Source organism: Rhinoderma darwinii, chromosome 4, assembly GCF_050947455.1.
Source record: "Rhinoderma darwinii isolate aRhiDar2 chromosome 4, aRhiDar2.hap1, whole genome shotgun sequence".
NCBI classification, from domain to species: Eukaryota; Metazoa; Chordata; class Amphibia; order Anura; family Rhinodermatidae; genus Rhinoderma; species Rhinoderma darwinii.
In genome coordinates, this window is record NC_134690.1 from 216,438,075 (window position 1) to 216,459,499 (window position 21,425).

General features: G+C 47.7%; 1 pseudogene; it reads left to right on the forward strand.

Moving 5' to 3' along the window:
* The first annotated feature begins 19,528 nt into the window (after window positions 1–19,528).
* On the forward strand, window positions 19,529–19,756 carry LOC142761463 (U2 spliceosomal RNA; annotated as a pseudogene).
* The last annotated feature ends 1,669 nt before the right edge of the window (window positions 19,757–21,425 follow it).

Here is a 21,425-nt window from a genome sequence, read left to right on the forward strand (position 1 = left end):
CCTCACCTCACCTCTTGAACCCCACCTCAAGTTGCCTGACCGGTTCTCAGGGGACCGGAAGACTTTTCTCTCCTTTCGGGAGAGTTTTAGGCTCTATTTTCGTTTAAAGCCCCACTCCTCAGGTTCTGAGAGCCAGCGGGTGGGTATAATTATGTCCCGGCTCCAGGAAGGGCCCCAAGAATGGGCCTTCTCCTTGGCTCCTGACGCCCCTGAACTTTCCTCCGTTGATCTTTTCTTTTCTGCTCTCGGACTCATTTATGACGAGACTGACAGGACTGCCTTCGCCGAGAGTCAGCTGGTGACCTTACGTCAGGGTAAGAGACCTATTGAGGAGTATTGCTCTGACTTTAGGAAGTGGTGCGTAGCTTCTCGGTGGAATGACCCTGCCTTAAGGTGCCAGTTTAGGTTGGGTCTGTCGAACGCCCTGAAAGACCTGCTAGTTAGCTATCCCTCTTCTGACTCCCTAGACGAGGTTATGGCTTTAGCGGTACGACTTGACCGACGTCTCAGGGAACAACAACGTGAACGTTTATGTGTTTTCTCCTCTGACTCCCCCATGATGCCTCCCGAGGTTCCGTTGCTTCGTTCTTCCACGGAAGACTCGGAGGTACCTATGCAACTCGGGGCCTCCGTGTCCCCCCAACAACGTAGAGAGTTCCGCAGGAAGAATGGTTTCTGCTTCTATTGTGGGGATGACAAGCATCAAGTGAACACCTGTCCTAGGTGTAAGAATAAGCAGCCGGAAAACTTCCGCGCCTAAGTGATCATCGGGGAGGTCACTTGGGCGCACAGGTATTTCCCGTAAATATGAAACGTAATAAAATCTTGCTTCCCTTTCAGGTCTCTTTTGGTGGTAGGTCTGCTACCGGCAGTGCCTTCATGGATTCAGGGTTGTCTGCTAATATCATGTCTGTGGAATTTGCTATGTCTCTAGCTATGCCTTTGATTGATTTGCCTAAACCTGTCCCGGTAGTGGGTATCGACTCCACTCCTCTTACTAATGGTTATTTTACACAGCATACCCCTGTTTTTGAACTCCTTGTTGGCTCCATGCATTTGGAGCAGTGCTCTGTACTGTTGATGCAGGGATTATCATCCGATTTGGTTTTAGGCCTTCCCTGGTTGCAGTTGCATAATCCCACGTTTGACTGGAATACTGGGGATCTTACCAAATGGGGTAATGAATGCTTGACGTCATGTTTTTATGTTAATTCTATTTCTCCCCCTGAGGAGGTGAACACGCTACCTGAGTTTGTTCAGGACTTCGCTGATGTTTTCTCTAAGGAGGCCTCCGAAGTGTTACCTCCTCATAGAGAATACGATTGCGCTATCGATTTGGTACCAGGAGCTAATCTCCCTAAGGGTAGGATATTTAATCTCTCTTGTCCCGAACGTGAAGCCATGAGAGAGTATATCCAGGAATGCCTGGCCAAGGGTTACATTCGCCCCTCTACTTCTCCGGTAGGTGCTGGCTTCTTCTTCGTAGGGAAGAAGGATGGTGGTCTTAGGCCATGCATTGACTACCGTAACTTGAATAAGGTCACTGTAAGGAACCAGTATCCCCTTCCTTTGATTCCTGATCTCTTTAATCAGGTTCAGGGGGCCCAATGGTTCTCTAAGTTTGATCTACGGGGGGCGTATAACCTTATCCGCATCAAAGAGGGGGATGAGTGGAAGACTGCGTTTAACACGCCCGAAGGTCATTTCGAATACCTCGTCATGCCCTTTGGGTTGTGTAATGCTCCCGCGGTCTTCCAGAATTTCATAAATGAGATTTTAAGAGATTACCTGGGGGTATTTCTTGTAGTGTACCTTGATGACATACTTGTGTTTTCCAAGGACTGGTCCTCCCACATTGAGCATGTCAGGAAGGTGCTCCAGGTCCTTCGGGAAAACAAACTGTTTCGAAGACCGAAAAATGTGTGTTTGAGGTGCAGGAGATACCATTTTTGGGTCAAATCCTCACTCCTCATGAATTCCGCATGGACCCCGCCAAGGTCCAGGCTGTGGCGGAATGGGTCCAACCTGCCTCCCTGAAGGCGTTACAGTGCTTCTTGGGGTTCGCTAATTATTACAGGAGATTTATTGCTAACTTCTCGGTCATCGCTAAGCCTCTTACGGACCTCACTCGCAAGAGTGCTGATCTCCTCCGCTGGCCTCCTGAGGCTGTCCTGGCTTTTGAGGTCCTTAAGAAGTGCTTTATCTCGGCCCCGGTGTTGGTTCAGCCCAACCAAATGGAGCCATTTATCGTGGAGGTTGACGCGTCCGAGGTGGGAGTGGGGGCTGTCTTGTCCCAGGGTACCAGGTCCCTCACCCATCTCTGTCCCTGTGCCTACTTCTCCAGGAAGTTTTCGCCCACTGAGAGTAACTATGATATTGGTAACCGCAAACTCTTAGCCATTAAATGGGCATTTGAAGAGTGGCGCCACTTCCTGGAGGGGGCTAGGCACCAGGTAACGGTCCTTACCGACCACAAGAATCTGGTTTTCCTAGAATCGGCCCGGAGGCTAAACCCGAGACAAGCTCGATGGGCGTTATTTTTTACCAGATTCAATTTTTTGGTTACCTATAGGGCTGGGTCTAAAAATATTAAGGCTGATGCACTGTCGCGTAGCTTCAAGATCCTGCTTGTATTTTGCCTCCAGATATAATCATTTCCTCTATTGAGTCTGATTTAGTCTCTGAAATTGCTGCTGATCAAGGTTCAGCTCCCGGGAACCTTCCTGAGAACAAGCTGTTTGTTCCCCTGCAATTCCGGCTAAGGGTACTTAGGGAAAATCATGACTCCGCACTATCTGGTCATCCAGGCATCCTGGGTACCAAGCACCTCATTGCCAGAAACTATTGGTGGCCTGGGTTGCCTAAAGACGTTAAGGCCTACGTCGCCGCTTGTGAGGTTTGTGCTAGGTTCAAGACTCCCAGGTCCCGACCAGCGGGCTTACTACGTTCTTTGCCCATTCCCCAGAGACCTTGGACCGATATCTCCATGGATTTTATCACCGATTTGCCTCCATCTCAAGACAAGTCGGTGGTGTGGGCTGTAGTAGACCGCTTCAGTAAGATGTGCCACTTTGTGCCCCTCAAAAAACTACCCAATGCTAAGACGTTAGCTACCTTGTTTGTCAAACACATCCTGCGTCTCCATGGGGTCCCTGTCAATATTGTTTCTGACAGAGGGGTGCAATTGTTTCTTTGTTTTGGAGAGCCTTCTGTAAAAAGTTGGAGATTGATCTGTCCTTCTCCTCTGCCTTCCATCCTGAAACTAATGGCCAAACCGAGAGGACTAATCAGTCTCTAGAACAATATTTAAGGTGTTTTATCTCTGACTGTCAATATGATTTGGTCTCCTTCATTCCCCTCGCCGAATTTTCCCTTAATAACGGGGTCAGTAACTCGTCAGGGGTCTCCCCCTTTTTCTGTAATTTTGGGTTTAATCCACGGTTCTCCTCCATTTCACCTGGTAGTTCCAACAATCCCGAGGTAGAGGTCGCTCATCGGGAACTGTGCACAGTCTGGGCCCAGGTTCAGAAGAACCTAGAGGCATCCCAGAGCATACAAAAAACTCAGGCAGATAGAAAACGTTCTGCTAACCCCTTGTTTATGGTCGGGGATCTGGTGTGGCTATCGTCAAAGAACTTGCGCCTTAAAGTCCCATCCAAGAAGTTTGCTCCCCGGTTTATAGGGCCGTACAAGGTCATTGAAGTCCTCAATCCTGTCACCTTCCGACTAGAGTTGCCCCAATCTTTTCGAGTACACGACGTGTTTCATGCCTCCCTCCTTAAACGCTGCTCCCCATCCTTGGCTCCCTCGAGGAAACCTCCTGTCCCCGTTCTCACCCCTGAGGGGGTAGAATTAGAGGTGGCCAAGATTGTGGACAGCAAGATGGTCCAAGGCTCCCTCCAGTACCTGGTCCATTGGAGAGGATACGGGCCTGAGGAGAGGACTTGGGTACCCGCCCGGGATGTTCACACTGGGGTATTGGTCAGGAGGTTCCACCTTCGTTTCCCCAATAAATAAGGTCCATCTAGAAAGGGTCCGGTGGCCCCTCATAAAAGGGGGGGTACTGTTAAGGATCTGCCAGGCACAGCTTCGGTATCCACGCCCATAGGTAATCAGTCTGTACCTGCTTCTATGTCTGTGAGACTGACTCCTTCTTCCACCACTCAGGATGGCAGGCTTAGGAGTGGGAGAGCCTATCACAGCCTGGCCAGACGGAGCTAGCTCCCGCCCTCTGTCTATTTATACCTGCCTTTCCTGTTCCTCCTTGCTTGTGATTCTTCTCTGTTGGTTTCCTGGCCCCGCTGCAGCTTCTTGTACTACTTGTCCCTGCTTCGTATTGACCCTGGCTTACTGACTACTCTTCTGCTCTGCGTTTGGTACCTCGTACACTCCTGGTTTGACTCGGCTTGTTCACTACTCTCCTGCTCTACGTTTGGCACGTCGTACTCTCCTGGTTTGACTCGGCTCGTTTACTACTCTTGTTGCTCACGGTTTTGCCGTGGGCAACTGCCCCGTTTCCCTTTGTTCTGTGTTTCCTTGTTTTGTTGTCTGTCGTGCACTTATTGAGTGTAGGGACCGTCGCCCAGTTGTACCCCGTCGCCTAGGGCAGGTCGTTGCAAGTAGGCAGGGACTGAGTGGCGGGTAGATTAGGGCTCACATGTCTGTTTCCCTATCCCTGTCATTACAGGTGGGCTATATGTGGAGCACTATTTATAGGGGAGATATATGTAGGGCACTATCTACAGGGGTGGGCTATATATTGGACACTATCCACAGGGGGGCTATATGTGGGGCACTATCTACAGGGGCTCTATGGGAGCCACTATCTACAGGGGGATCTATGTAGGGCACCATCTACAGTGGGCTCTATGGGAAGCACTATCTACAGGGGGCACAGTGTTTGTGAGGGACACAGTGTATGGTGCTATTATAATTAGAGGTACAGTGTATGGCACTATTATATTTAGGGGCACAGTGACTGGCACCATGAGAACTTTATTTTTGTTTATAGGTGCAGAAATGTTTGAAAAGTGAGAAGCTGAAGACATCTGAGTTGCAAACTTCAGAAATGGGCTGTGGCCGGGAGAAGTCATCATAGAGGTCTGGACCAGATGGAGAAGAAAAGAAAAAAAGAACAACTATAATCTGAGATCGTCACTTGTGTGTCACTTAATGTAAATGTTTATTCTGCCTCTAATCAGCACTGTAGTCACTGTATGATCTGCAGCGAGATGATGGTCGTATGATTTTTTTTTTTTTGTGAAACAGCTTCTCCCATTGCACTATATTGAGCTGTATTTGTGCTGGTGTTGTATTTATGTACTGAGCTTGGATCTGTGTTGTATATATGTACTGAGCCTTGTTCTGGTACTGTATATATGTATTGAGCTTGGTTCTGGCACTGTATATATGTACTGAGCTTGTTCTGGTGATGTATATATGTAATGAGCTTTGTTCTGGTGCTGTATATAGAACTATATTGCTTGTAAAATTTACAAATGGCTTTATGCTCGAGTTACATAAAAAAAACATGTAGAAAAAAATGACACCTCGTTGATTGGTAGAGAAAACAAACATGGCAAGAGGGAAGGAGATGTTGGGATAGAGGTTCGGGGGGAGGGGCACCAAACTGAATCTTTGCCCTGGGTGCTGGAGAAACTAGCTACGCCTCTGAAGAATGTAATGTGTACCAAGAAAATAAAGCTGATGCTTACACATAACTGAAGACATGAACCTACATTTGTCGCAAGGCCTCCCTGAGCTTTAACACAGAGGGCTGTAACTATGGCACCCATATAAAAGTTTAGAATTTGCACTCTCTAACTAGTTTATTGTGGATTGAGCAGCAGGTATGTCAATATAACCATAAAAATAATAAAACTTTAAGGGGAAATCAGTGAAATTAATCTTCCACTATGTTATAGTGTATGTGAAAGTCTGTGATCTTGAGCCACTACCATTTTCCAGAACAAAAGGCATCTATAGAGTGGCCATATTCACATCACGTTTTAAAAAAAGTTAAATTGCCTATTAGACTGCGCTATTCCATTCTGAGGGATCCCGAAAAACAAACAAACGTATCCAGTGGGATACGCGCGGTACACATTTTTTTAATATTGAAGCCTATGGGTGATGTATGTCACTGTATGTCATTCATCACAGGTATATGTTAAACATGTGCTATGTTAACCCTGATGGTCCAGGGGCCTTTTTAATCCAGTTTAGGTCCAGTTGCATAATGCGTGTCGCTTGTAGGCCTGCGGGACACTGCTTATCCTTGGTGGCTGTAGGCTTGCCAGTGCCTGGTAGCCCTGTGAGATTTTCTGGTTTCTCGTTTTCCCATAGAGGACAGTGCATCCCATTGGGAGCCCATGTAGTATTTTGAGACTACAACTTTTATAGATTATTTTATATTTTCTGTGCTAGAAGTGGTCAATAAATGGAAACTCCAGTCAAAAATGAAATATTGCCTAAATGTGCCTTCTACCTGTGCACTGTTATAATTTGTTCATTAGATTTTCATTCTATGTTAGGTAAAATTTATTTTATGGGGGCCACCCAACATACACAATACCCTCCACCACCACCACCACCACACAATGGTGGACATTTAGTAAGACTGGTATACTGTCCTAGGGTATGTCAGTCTGAATTTGCAGTGTAGCATGCGCCATATCCCTCTATCAATGTGCACACATGATGGAGAATATGGTGCAGGCTGCTGAAAATTTCATTTTGTACCTAGCCTAGTTTATTGCCATGTTTCTATGCAGAAAACTTTCATATCAGTCGTACTTGGTACAGTATGAGTTAAAAGCCACATACCTATGCTATTCTGCCTGTTCCTTATAGTATACACTACCGTTCAAAAGTTTAGGGTCACTTAGAAATTTCCTTATTTTTGAAAGAAAAGCACAGGTTTTTTCAATGAAGATAACATTAAATTAATCATAAATACACTCTATACATTGTTAATGTGCTAAATGACTATTCTAGCTGCAAACGTCTGTTTTTTAATGCAATATCTACATAGGTGTATAGAGGCCCATTTCCAGCAACCATCACTCCAGTATTCTAATGGTATATTGTGTTTGCTAACTGTGTTAGAAGGCTAATGGATGATTAGAAAACACTTGAAAACCCTTGTGCAATTATGTTAGCACCGCTGTAAACAGTTTTGCTGTTTAGAGGAGCTATAAAACTGACCTTCCTTTGAGCGGGTTGAGAATCTGGAGCATTACATTTGTGGGTTCGATTAAACTCTCAAAATGGCTAGAAAAAGAGAGCTTTCATGTGAAACTCGACAGTCTATTCTTGTTCTTAGAAATGAAGGCTATTCCATGCGAGAAATTGCCAAGAAACTGAAGATTTCCTACAGCGGTGTGTACTACTCCCTTCAAAGGACAGCACACACAGGCTCTAACCAGAGTAGAAAGAGAAGTGGGAGGCCCTGCTGCACAACTGAGCAACAAGACAAGTACATTAGAGTCTCTAGTTTGAGAAATAGACGCCTTACAGGTCGTCAACTGGCAGCTTCATTAAATAGTACCCGCAAAACGCCAGTGTCAACGTCTACAATGAAGAGGCAACTCCGGGATGCTGGCCTTCAGGGCAGAGTGGCAAAGAAAAAGCCATATCTGAGACTGGCTAATAAAAGCAAAAGATTAATATGGGCAAAAGCACACAGACATTGGACAGAGGAAGATTGGAAAAAAGTGTTATGGACAGACGAATCGAAGTTTGAGGTGTTTGGATCACACAGAAGAACATTTGTGAGATGCAGAACAACTGAAAAGATGCTGGAAGAGTGCCTGACGCCATCTGTCAAGCATGGTGGAGGTAATATGATGGTCTGGGGTTGCTTTGGTGCTGGTAAAGTGGGAGATTTGTACAAGGTAAAAGGGATTTTGAATAAGGAAGGCTATCACCCCATTTTGCAACGCCATGCCATACCCTGTGGACAGCGCTTTATTGGAGCAAATTTCATCCTACAACAGGACAATGACCCAAAGCACACCTCCAAATTATGCAAGAAATATTTAGGGAAGAAGCAGGCAGCTGGTATTCTATCTGTAATGGAGTGGCCAGCGCAGTCACCAGATCTCAACCCCATAGAGCTGTTGTGGGAGCAGCTTGACCGTATGGTACGCAAGAAGTGCCCATCAAGCCAATCCAATTTGTGGGAGGGCCTTCTGGAAGCATGGGGTGAAATTTCTCCCGATTACCTCAGCAAATTAACAGCTAGAATGCCAAAGGTCTGCAATGCTGTAATTGCTGCAAATGGAGCATTCTTTGACAAAAGCAAAGTTTGAAGGAGAAAATTATTATTTCAAATAAAAATCATTATTTCTAACCAATGTCTTGACTATATTTTCTAGTCATTTTGCAACTCATTTGATAAATATAAGTGTGAGTTTTCATGGAAAACACAAAATTGTCTGGGTGACCCCAAACTTTTGAACGGTGGTGTATACTTATTTCACCGTTTTAAAATACATCTGGGTTGTTTTCTTTTTCCATTATAAACTAAACAGAGTACAAGATGTGATGTTGCAGTGTTTCCCCAATTACATCAATTTAGAAAACTGAATGTAAAAACAGAAACAATTATATAATTCTACCATAAAGTGCCCACATAGAGCTAAAAACTGATTACATAACAGATTTAGAGAGTGAAGGAGGCTAAGCAGAGAGGACAAGCAGGAAAAGTTTGTTTACAAACTTTTCAGAGATCACCATGATTGGTTAATCATGGTGATCACATGCTCAGTAGCGAACCATTTGGTTTCGGCTGTCAGAGAACAGGTTGCTGGGAAGCCGGGGACACTAACACCGCCAGCGTCAGAGCGCTTTTCTCAGTGCTATGTCGGCAGAAGCGAAGGTCCATAGATTCATGTCCTGGCTGTACGGGGCATATGCGGCTAGGATGTAAATCTACAGATTGTCGGCATGAAGGGGTTAATAATGTAATGTGTACAAAGAAAATAAAGCTGATGCATCCACATAACTGAAGACATAAACCTACATTTGTGCCAAGGCCTCCCTGAGCTTTAACACAGAGGGCTGTAACTATGGCCCCCATATAAAAGTTTAGAATTTGCCCTCTCTAACTAGATTATTGTGTATTGAGCTGCAGTTATGGCAATATAACCATATAAATAATTAAACTTTAAGGGGAAATCAGTCAAATTAATCTTCCAATATGTTATAGATCTGTCACGATCTGTGGGTATGTGGACCCACTGGGCCGTAGCGGGATAGCAGCTGGCCAACAGTGTACCAAGTCAATATATAAATAGTCCAAGCACAAGGGTACCTGTAGTGGTTCAGACAGTAGCACCGGTTAGGCACAGATGGGACCTTGACAGCAGACACCAGACGTGGTGTAACACAGCAGGTGGAACTGGTGGCACAACACGACTGCAACAGTTTTAAGGCACGGGAACAAATAGCAGGGATACAGGTTACAGGTAGCAGGGCACGGGAACAACAGGAACAGGATAACACTAAAGGACCATTTGCAAGACTAACATAGGAAACCACAACAACGCTCAGGCAATGAGCAAAAGGGCAGGGCCCTTCTTATAGTCCAGGGTGATCATGGTCTAATTAATGATAATTGCCATGTGTGCGCGCTGGCCCTTTAAGACCAGGCACGAGTGTGCGTGCGCACCCTACGGGACACAGCAAATGGGAGCGGAAGTGTGCGCAGGCATATTTTGGGGAGGAGATGCGGGCCAGCGTTAACAGATCCATGGGTAATCCCGATGGTCTGCGGCCATGGATGCTACAGTATACTTGCTCTTACGCCCCCTCTTCTTGGGGCCAGAGTGAGAGAGGAACTTCTTATTGAGGGCAGGGGTATTGAGGTTCTCTTCTGGCTCCCAGGACCTCTCCTCTGGACCAAACCGCTTCCAATCCACAAAATAAAAAGTTCTTCCTCCTACTTTTTTGAAGTCCCAAATCTCCTTAACCTCAAATACATCAGAAGAACCGCTGGGAGCAACTGCAGAGCAGTTTTTGTGCAGCAGTTGAGGACCACAGGCTTCAGGAGGGACACATGAAAGGAGTTGGGGTGGGAGGCAGCCGAAGCTTGTAGGTGACAGGGTTGATTTGCTGTAGGGCCTCAAAGGGTCCGAGGAACCTGGGAGCAAACTTGTACGAAGATACCTTTAGATGGATAATCCTTGAGGACAGCCAGACTTTGGTACCCGGAAGATACTGAAGCGGCTCTCTTCTTCTAGTATCCGCCTTTCGCTTCATGCGGTTAACCGCCAGCAGAATAGAGGAGCGGGTCTGCTGCCAGATCTGTAGAAAGTCCCTGAATGCAGAGTCAGCTGCGGGCACCTGGGACGTAGCTGAAACAGGAAAAGGACTTTGTGGATGTTGACCGTAGACAATGAAGAACAGTGTAGAAGCAGTGGACTCACTTGTATGGTTTTTGTATGAGAACTCTGCCCAAGGAAGAAGATGTACCCAGTCATCATGCTGCATGGAGATGAAGTGTCAGAGATAATTCTCTATTATTTCGTTAATCCTCTCGACTTGGCCATTGGACTGGGGATGGTAGGCTGAGGAAAAGTCCAACTTTACATCTACGAGTTTACAGAGGGCTCTCCAGAATTTCGAGGAAAACTGAACCCCCCGATCAGACACGATATGGAAAGACAAGCCATGCAAGCGGAAGATGTGTTGGATGAAGAGGTTAGCCAGTCGAGAAGCAGAAGGTAGGCCGGTTAGCGGAACAAAATGAGCCATTTTCGAGAGCTTGTCCACCACCACCCAGACCATATTGCATCGAGCAGAGGAAGGAAGGCCTGTGACATAGGCCATCGCTATATGCTGCCAGGGAGCATTGGGTACAGTCAGAGGTTGGAGCAGACCAGCAGGCTTGGAGTGAGCAACCTTGTTGGCAGCGCACACAGGGCATGACTAGACAAAGTCCACAATAACTGTAGGCAGCATGGGTCACCAGAAATGACAGGCAATCAGATCTTGGGTTTTACGTGCACCAGCATGCCCAGGCTGTTTGTATCTGTTCCCCCAGCTAAGGGTTCTCCTCCTGTCTCTCAGGCGCACAAAAGTCCTCCCAGGAAGGATGTCTCTAACATGCAGAGGATTAACAGAAATAATACAGGACGGATCAATAAATCTTTGCGGAGACTCCTCGGTGTCCTCTGTTTCGAACGACCTGGACAAGGCATTGGCCCTCACATTTTTGTCAGCAGGATGGTAGTGGAGCACAAACTGGAACTGGGTGAAGAACAGCAGCCACCTGGCTTGACAGGGGTTCAGCCGTTGGGCCGACTGGAGATAGGTGAGGTTCTTTTGGTCGGTAAATATCAGGATGGGGTGAGCTGCGCCCTCTAGTAGATGTCTCCACTCCTCCAGAGCCAATTTAATAGCCAGTAACTCCCGATCCCCAATTGAGTAATTGCGCTCTGCGGGAGAAAAATGTCCAGAATAATAGCCACATACCACTGCCTTCCCTTTGGAACCTCTCTGGAACAGAAGTGCACCTGCACCAAGAGAGGAGGCGTCCACCTCCAAGAAAACTGTAGAGATACATCAGGATGATGGAGGGTTGAGGATTATGTGAAGGCACTCTTAAGGCTATTAAATGCAGATTCTGTCTCTGGAGTCCACACCTTGGCATTCATACCTTTTTTTTGGTGTGGGTAGAGATAGGAGCTGTCAGTGATGAGAAGTTTGGGATGAACTGCCGGTAGAAGTTGGCGAATCCCAAAAAACGCTGTATGGACCTCAAGCCATTCCACGTGGCCATTCCAGGACGGCCTTTACCTTCTTAGGATCCATCTATAGGCCTTGATCCGAGATGTTGTAGCCGAGGAAGGGTAGAGAATTCTTCTCAAACACGCATTCTCCAGCTTGGCATACAGACGATTCTCCCTTAGGGTATGTGCACACGGTAGCTGGCTTTTACGTCTGAAAAGACAGACTGTTTTCAGGAGAAAACAGCTGCCTCGTTTCAGACGTAAATGCTCCTCCTCGCATTTTGCGAGGCTTCTCTGACAGCCGTAAATTTTGAGCTGTGCTTCATTGAGTTCAATGAAGAACAGCACAAATTACGTCTGAAAGAAGTGTCCTGCACTTCTTTTGAGGAGGCTGTATTTTTACGCGTCGTCGTTTGACAGCTGTCAAACGACGACGCGTAAATAACAGGTTGTCTGCACAGTACGTCGGCAAACCCATTCAAATGAATGGGCAGATGTTTGCCGACGTATTGTAGCCCTATTTTCAGACGTAAAACGAGGCATAAAACGCCTCGTTTACGTCTGAAAATAGGTCGTGTGAACCCAGCCTTAATCGCAGCAGAACTTGACGAACATGTCTCTGATGAGTCGTCAGATGTGGAGAAAAAAATCGAAATGTCGTAGAGATAGACCACAACACAGACATAGAGGAGATCTCAGAAGATGTTATTGACAAACTCTTGGAAGACCGCGGGTGCGCAGGAGTGTTACACAGACCAAAGGGCATTGCCAGGTATTCATAGTGCCCGTCTCGGGTGTTGAATGCCATCTTCCATTCGTCACCCCGGCGGATCTGGATCAAGTTGTAAGCCCCACGCAGGTCTAATTTATAGAAAATCTTGGCTCCTCGTATGCTGTCAAATAGTTCTGAAATTAGTGGCAACGGATATTTGTTCTTAACCGTGATTTGATTGAGGCCCCGGTAGTCGATGCAAGGCCGAAGAGATCCGTCTTCTCGACAAAGAAGAACCCGGCCCCGGCCGGGGAGGAGGATTTTTGTATGAAACCCCTCTTCAGATTCTCCTTGATATAGGCCGACATAGACTGAGTCTCTGGCAAGGAGAGAAGGTATACCCGTCCACGAGGAGGGGACGCATTAGGAACCAGTTCAATAGGGCAGTCAAAAGCCTGGTGTGGGGGCAGCGTCTCAGCCTCCTTCTTGCTGAACACATCCGCAAACTAAGAGTAAGGCCTTATTCACACGAACTTGTGCATTTTGCGCGCGCAAAAAACGCTGCGTTTTTTGCACCTTGCAGTTCCGTGTGTCATAAGTGTTTGCTGCGTGGCTGCGTGATTTTCACGCATATGCCATCCTTATGACATGCGGTTTTGATGTTTAGAAAAAGAAATGAAGGAAGTGCTTTTATTTTTTCCTTCATTTTTTTATCTACAGTTGCGCGAATCACGTGCGACACACGGAAGTGCTTACGTGTGCTGCGCGTGATTTTCACGCACCCATTGACTTCAATGGGTGCGTGATGCATGAAAAACACCCAAGTATAGGACATGTCGTGAGTTTTACACAGCGGACACACGCTGCGTGAAAATCACGGCATGTCTGAACGGCCCCATTGACTAACATAGGTCCGCTCAACGCGCGTGAAAATCGTGGACGTTAAACACGTTCGTGTGAATAAGGCCTAATGAGGAGGTAATCCTGCCAATGACTGAGGCAGAGGAGGCAGAGGAGGCTGGGCTGGATAGATCTGCAACAGACAGCGATTGAGACACTAGGAGCCCCATTGGAGAACCTCTCCGGAATTCCAGTCCAGGACTGCGGCATGTATTCGAAGCCAAGGCAGGCCCAGCAGCACAGGGTCAACGGCTTTGGGCAGGACAAGAAATAAAATCAGGTGTGAATGAAGGGCTCCAAATAAGAGCTTCAGCGGTTTGGTCTCAGATACAATTGGATCGCGCAGAGGCAGTCCATTCACTGAGGCAACAGCCAAAGACGTCTCCAGAGGGACTGTGGGCAACTGGAGAAGATCCTCTAGGGCTTTTTTGAAGAAGTTAGCTGCGGATCCAGAGTCTAGATAGGCAGAGACCTGGTGCGTCTTTTTCGCCGGACACTATGGTCACCGGGTGGATAGTTTTGAAGAAAATTTTTTATTCAGTGCTGTTTCTCCGCCAGTCCTAGGTATTTGGATTTTTTTGGCTTCTGAGGGCACAAACACACAACATGGCCTCCGGGGCCACAATACAGACAAAGTCCTGAAGTGCGTCTGCGTTGTTTCTCCTGGACGGATAATTTGAGCCTGTCCACCTGCATAGGCTCCTCTGGTGGAACAACTGCTGAGGGCAACAGGGATTGCTGGAAAGTAGGAGCCAGCCTGGAAAGTCTTCTCTCCCGGCAAACCTCTTGGGATTGCTCCCGGATCCTCATGTCAATTCGGTTGGCGAGAAGAGTGTGGTCATGCAGGGTCGGTGGCAGATCACGAGCAGCAAGCTCGTTTTTAATTTTGGAAGAGAGTGCCAGAATGAATGTAGCCACCAAGGCCTCGTTATTCCAGGACAGCTCTGCCGCCAGGGTGCAAAACTGAATGGCATACTCGCCCATGGAGGTGTCTCCCTGGCAAAGGGTCAGCAGAGATGGAGCAGCCGATGAGACTCACCCAGGTTCCTCAAATACCGAGCGGAAAGTCCATAGGAAACACTGGAAGTCATGGGTCTCTGACGTTCCAAGATAGGAATCGCCCATGCTAGGGCCTTGCCAGTAAGGAGCGACATGATGAAAGTGATCGTTGCGCCATCAGAGTGAAATGCTTTGGCTTGTAGGCTGAAGTGGATCAGGCACTGGCTCAGAAAACCCCTGCATGTACTCGCGTCTCCGTTGAAGCGAGAAGGTAGTGGCAGCGAGAATCGGGAGTCGGTACTGATACTGCCAGTAGGTGTAATAGGAGGAACAGCCAGAGGAAAAGGAACAGGTGCCTTGATGGCTGCCGCTTGCGCATCCAGTTGCTGTGTAATGTAGTTCACTGTCAGGCGAAGTTGGTCTTGTCTTGACTGAAGGTTTCGCAGGTCTGCCTGCATTGCTTGTGACGTCGTCATGGTCTTGGGTTTACCAGCGGGGTCCATGGCCAGAGCATCCTGTCACGATCTGTGGGTATGTGGACCCACTGGGTCGTACCGCCGTAGCGGGATAGCAGCTGGCCAACAGATTACCAAGTCAATATATAAATAGTCCAAGCACAAGGGTACCTGTAGTGGTTCAGACAGTAGCAATGGCTAGGCACAGATGGGACCTTGACAGCAGACACCAGACATGGTGTAACGCAGCAGGAGGAACTGGTGGCTCAACATGACTCCAACAGGTTTAAGGCACAGGAAAAAAATAGTACAGGATACAGGTAGCAGGGCATAGGAACAATGGGAGCAGGATAACACTAAGGGACCATTTGCAAGACTAACATATGAAAACACAACAAGGCTCAGGCAATGAGCAAAGGGGCATGGCCCTTCTTATAGTCCAGGGTGATCATGGGCTAATTAATGATAATTCCCATGATAATTCCCTACGGGACACAGCGGACCAGAGTAGAACTGAGCGCTGGCATCTCCTGCGGAGGAGATGCGGCCCAGCGCTCACTGATCCATGGCTGCGGCCGTCGGGGGTTGAGTAATCCCGATGGTCCGCGGCCATGGACACTACAAGATGTATGTGAAAGTCTGTGATCTTGAGTCACTACCATTTTCCAGAACAAAAGGCGTCTATAGAGTGGCCATGCTCACATCACGTTTTTTAAAGGTTAAATTGCCTATTAGACTACGCTATTCAGAAAAAAAATGTTTATAATGGGATACGCGCAGTCCCTAACCCCTGTCACCCCCACTGAGACTCTCACCTTCTCCTAACCACCCACCTCAGTGGTCCTGTCACTTGCACCCCTCCCAACCCAGCCTCTCTTCTCCCCAGCTGCAGCAGCACTAACATCTTCCCCTTCAGCTGCTGGAGTCCTTTCCCTGGAGGATTTCCCCACTCTTGTCTCCTCAGGTGCCATCCAGAGGAAGAGAAAGGTGAGGGACAGCCCAGCTGCTGATTCCTCAAAGAGAAAAGTCTTGGAAATCTGCGAAGATTCCCTTGCACAGCAGGAGGAAATGGAGCAGATGGTGGAGGAACTCGTGTCTGAACCTGAGGTCATCGACTTCACAACAGACATCCAGATGGCTTCAATCCTGGAACAATATTTGGCAGAGAGCCTGCAGGATCTTCCGGACCCGCCAGGCTCCAGAGAGGAGGATCCACCCGACCGGATTGGTAACTAAGGTGTACCGTTTGCACTAACCTTCTTTATTCTCCCTCATGGCTGCTAAACTTAACATCTTTAGCCTCATGTCAGATGGTGCTAACTTTTCTTTCAAGACAGTCGAGTGATGTATTTATGCTTCAGGAATGTACTCTCCCCTCTTCCAGTTCATACTACCATCTGGCCAGGCAGTGGACCCATGGCCCGTCCTACTGGTCTGGTGGGGGTGACTGTAAGTCTGCAGGGGTTGCCATCCTGATTAGGGGAAGCGTGTTCACTGTTGACTCTGTCCATGAGCTCGTCTGCGGCCGCTTGTTGGTCGTAGACGGTTCCTGGGCTGGAGAGCCGATTAGGTTCATCAACGTGTACGCTCCCCCTATGGAGGCTGAGCGTCTTGAACTATTCCAGACCCTGTGGACCCAGCTCGCCACCACTAGGGCAGTGGTGATGGCCGGGGACTTCAACTGCCCCATCGAAGAGGATGGACGAAGTTCCGGCACTTCAAGCAAACTGGATGTCAGTTCCAAACTGCTTATCAAGATGTTAACCGAAGCATCCTTGCAGGACTTTGTGGGCTCCATGGGGAACAGCTCTGTGAACTATTCATGGAGCCGACCCGAAGGCTCACTTCGTTCTCGGATTGACTTTGTGTTTACCGCCCGGGCAGTCAAGCAGCATGGGCACTCCATGGTCCCCTGCTTCTTCTCTGACCACAGGGCCATTTTCTTCCAGGGTGCCATCGGCCACGGTTTTCCTCCTGGCCCTGGCTCCTGGAAGCTGAATTGTGCCCTGCTGGAAAGAGAGGAGGTACTGGCGGAACTTAGAGATGCCTATATTGTTTGGAGGAATGATAAAGTTTTCTTTGACAAAACCTGTGACTGGTGGGAATATGTTAAAGTTCAATTTCGTTGTTTCTTTCAGGCAAAAAGTCGTCAACGGGCGTGTGAGAGGAAGAGAGACTTCAGAGAGATGCAGCGTCAGCTGCGATCCCTGCAAGACCTCCGTCAATGTGGCTGGAACGTCAGGAAGGAGCTGGAGGAAGCCAAAAAGGGCCTGAAAAGGCACTTTGAGGAGGAATCCAAGCGAATTGTCTTTAGTTCCAAGGTGGAGAATCTGGAGAAGGGTGAGAAATGCAACTCGTTCTTTTTCAGGAAACTCTATGCCGGCCACACGCCCCTGAAGAAACTCCGAGACCGGAAACATGCATTCTGGGAAGAAGGAGGTGATAGGAGTTGTCACAGACTACTACCGAAGCCTTTACTCCCCGAAAACCACTGACCCCTGAAGCCGCCAATAAATTCCTGTCAGGTATCACTAATCATCTTGATCCTGCAGGTACGGAGGCTATGGATGTTCCCCTGACGGTGGAGGAACTGCTCTCTGCCGCTAAATCCTTCAGACCCGGCAGGACCCCGGGCAGTGACGGTCTCCCAGCAGAGCTCTATGTAGCGCTGGGGGACCTGATCTATCCGGACCTGCTGGAGCTTTATGAGGAGATGGTGGTGGAGGGTAGAATGCCACCGTCCTTGAGAGAAGGCATGATCACGATCTTGTTTAAGCGGAAGGGGGAGAGATGTGACCTGAAAAACTGGCGTCCCATCTCTCTCCTGAACATGGTCTACAAGATCCTCGCCAAAGTATTATCCAACAGAGTGAAGGTTGTCATTGGACGGAGCGTCGGATCGGACCAAACATGCGGCATTCCGGGCGGTAGGGTGGCCGACAGTCTTGCCCTTGTGAGAGACACGGTGCATTACATGCAAAGCCGCCGTACACACGCGGCCCTGGTCAGTCTTGATCAGGAGAAGGCTTTTGACCGGGTCTCTCACAAATTCATGGGTAAGGCTCTGCGTAGGATGCGGCTTGGCAGGATGTTCTGTTTGTATGTTAACCTGATGTATTCTGACATTTACAGCACGGTGCTGGTGAACGGCTGGAAGACTGACCCCTTTTCCGTAATGTCGGGGGTTAGACAAGGCTGTCCTCTTTCACCTCTCCTTTTTGTTTGTGTTATAGAGCACTTCGCAGAGGCTATCCGGCAGAATGGAGAGATCAGAGGGATCACCGCACCAGGTCCAGGACACTTCGAGGTCAAATGCTCGCTGTACATGGATGATGTGACCGTCTTCTGTGCTGACCAGAGTTCGGTGACTGCACTCGTCCAGACCTGCGAGGAGTTCGGACGCGCTTCATGGGCAAAAGTCAACTGCGGGAAGTCAAAAGCTATGCTCTTCGGAAAATTGTACCTGCCTTCTCCTGCCTCCTTCCCATTTACCATCAAGCCGGACTTCATCAAAATTCTGGGAGTCTGGTTCGGTAAGGAAGGTGCAGCCCAAAAGTCGTGGGAAGAACGCTTGGCCAAAGTCAACCAAAGAATCGGACTGTGGAGCCTCAGACAACTCATTATTGAGGGCAAAGCAATGGTCCTGCGTAACGAAGTCTTGCCTGTGCTACAATACACTGCGCAGGCATGGCCCCCTCTTGCCACTGTCTCGAGGGCCATTACCAGGACTGTGTTTCGCTTCATCTGGGGCTCGAAAATGGACAGAGTAAAGTGGACTGTTATGTACAAGGAGCCCTGCAAAGGTGGGAAGGGTATACCCAACATCCCCACTCTACTGCGGATTGCTTTTGTATGTGACTGTGTTCGTAGGACCCTAAGGACAGCAAACAGCTCTGCGGGCAAGGCCATGTCCCGTTACTTCCTCCTTCCCCTCTGGCGAGGTTTTGGCTGGGACAAGTGGGACAGCTCCTTCCCTTACAACTGGCACGCTCCCTGGTTCTATGGAGATGTTGTCCGGTTTGTGAGGGAGCATCAGCTGGAGGGTCTTAAGCCCGATTTGTGGAAACCTAAGATTATCCACAAGCACATCAGAGCAAAGGACTCGCCAGAGTCTGTTCCAGGGCTTCATGCCGACACGTTGGAGACTGTTTGGACTAACGTGTCATCTGGCAGGTTGACCAACGGGCACCAGGATATTTCATGGATGGCCATCCAGGAAGGACTGCCTCTTAGGTCATTCATGCATGCCCGCAACCTGTGCAAGACCCGGTGCTGCCCCAGGTGCCCCTTCACGGAGGAAACATCTTTGCACACCTTCTTGCAGTGCCCCTTTGCACAGGGTCTTTTGAATGCCTTGGAACACGAACTCAAGGACTCAGTTCCCAGGAACAGACTGTCGTACCGCTCAGTACTTTATGGACTATTTCCTGGGAGTAACATGGATGGAGCAATCCAGGAGGCCTGGCGCCTTATGAACTGTTTTAAGGACGCTATATAGTTTGCCAGGAATCGTCTAATTTTACGGAGAGAGAGTGTGTCCGTCCAGGACTGCCGCAGGCTGATCCACAGCCTGCTCAGAGACTATTCCACCTGGGACAGCCCGGACGTCGATGTGGAAGATGACTGATACTCCCCTTCCCCCCATTCTACCTTCTTGTGTGTTGTCTTTCAATAAAGCTTCGGGCCTGTGATTCCCCCCCATCCCCTTCTACCCACTCCCCCACCCCATCACTTGTCTGTAATGCTTTGTTGTTTGGCTTTAGTGAATGCAAGAATGTTAGTGTAGCATGTGGAAAAAAAAATCTGTTCTTATCAGTTTAATATTTGATACGTCCCCTATCTGTGGACCATATATTAAATGGATTTTTAGAACAGGTAGATAGAAATAGAACTTGCTCTGTCCACTCCATGCATTGACCTGGTATTGCAGTATCTCCAGGACCTGTGCACCCCTTCCTTATCCAGTGACTAAAATCAGATGTGAAAAGTGCTTTTTCCTTTTGCCATTGTTTGTTTCTTGCACATTGGATCTCTCCTTTAATCCCATTATTTGAACGCCTGTTGGACAATGCCTTTATACAATGCATGTTGTGTAATGTGTGATAATGACCTCATTATTAAATGCCTTCATTAATATACATGTTTTTTAATATGGAAGCCTATGGGTGATGTATGTCACTGTATGGCATTCATCACAGGTATATGTTAAACATGTGCTATGTTAACCCTGATGGTCCAGGGGCATTTTTAATCCAGTTTAGGTCCAGTTGCATAATGCGTGTCGCTTGTAGGCCAGTGGGACCCTGCTCATCCTTGGTGGCTGTAGGCTTGCCAGTGCCTGGTAGCCCTGTGAGATTTGCTGGTTCCACGATTTCCCATAGAGGACAGTGCATCCCATTGGGAGCCCATGTAGTATTTTGGGAGTACAACTTTTATAGATTATTTTATGTGCTAGAAGTTGTCAATAAATGGAAACTCCAGTCAAAAATGAAAAATTGCCTAAATGTGCCTTCTACCTCTGCACTGTTGTAATTTGTTAATTAGATTTTCATCTAGGGCTAAATGAAGGGCTCCTATTTTAGGTAAAATTTATTTTATGGTGGCCACCTAACATACACAATACCCTCCACCACCACCACCACACATTGGTGGATATTTATTAAGACTGGTATAGTGTCCTAGGGTATGTCAGTCCGAATTTGCAGTGTAGCATGCGCCATATCCCTCTATCAATGTGCACACCTGTTGGAGAATATGGTGCAGGCTACTGAAAATGTCATGTTGTACCTAGACTATTGTATTACCATGGTTCTATGAAGAAACCTCAGTCGTACTTGGTACAGTATGAGTTAAAAGCCACCTACCTATACTATTTTGTCTGTTCCTTATAGTATATACTTATCTCTAGGTTTTAAAATACATCTGGGTTTTTTTTGTGGTTTTTTTTTCCATTATAAACTAAACAGAGTACAAGATGTGATGTTGCAGCGTTTCCCCAATTACATCAATTAGAAAACCGAATGTAAAAACAGAAACAATTATATAATTATATCATAAAGGGCCCACATAGCGCTAAAAACCGATTACATAACAGCTGTAGAGAGTTCATATAGTTACCAAATAGTGCCCAGAGAATGTCATACTTTGACAACACAGCTATACCAGAGGCACAGTTAGGGAGGGGTAGGGGGGGCAGTGGCCCCGGACCCACTGAGATGGTGGGGCCCACTGAGATGGGCGCGCCACTCCGCCGCTCCCACCATGACTGGCGCTGCCGCGCTACAGTATTATTCAATCTAGCAGGCATGCCACGCGCTGACACTGCCCGTCAGGAGCAAAAGAAGCTCGCGTGTGAGGAGAGGGTGATGGATAAAGTTATATAGTTAGGATTTATATTCAGGGATAATGGCTGGTATATACAGGGATGATGGCTGGACTACCCCTCATCCATGTATATAACCCCATATATATCAGAAAAAGAAATGGCGACAGCACACTGCGAACACTAATGCCACCTAAGCCACTAACTATAAATAAATATGCATTACTCCTAAATCTACTTACAAATAGGGAGGTTCTTAGTGCACATTTTGATCAAAAAGTGTTTGCTCACCTGCCACGACA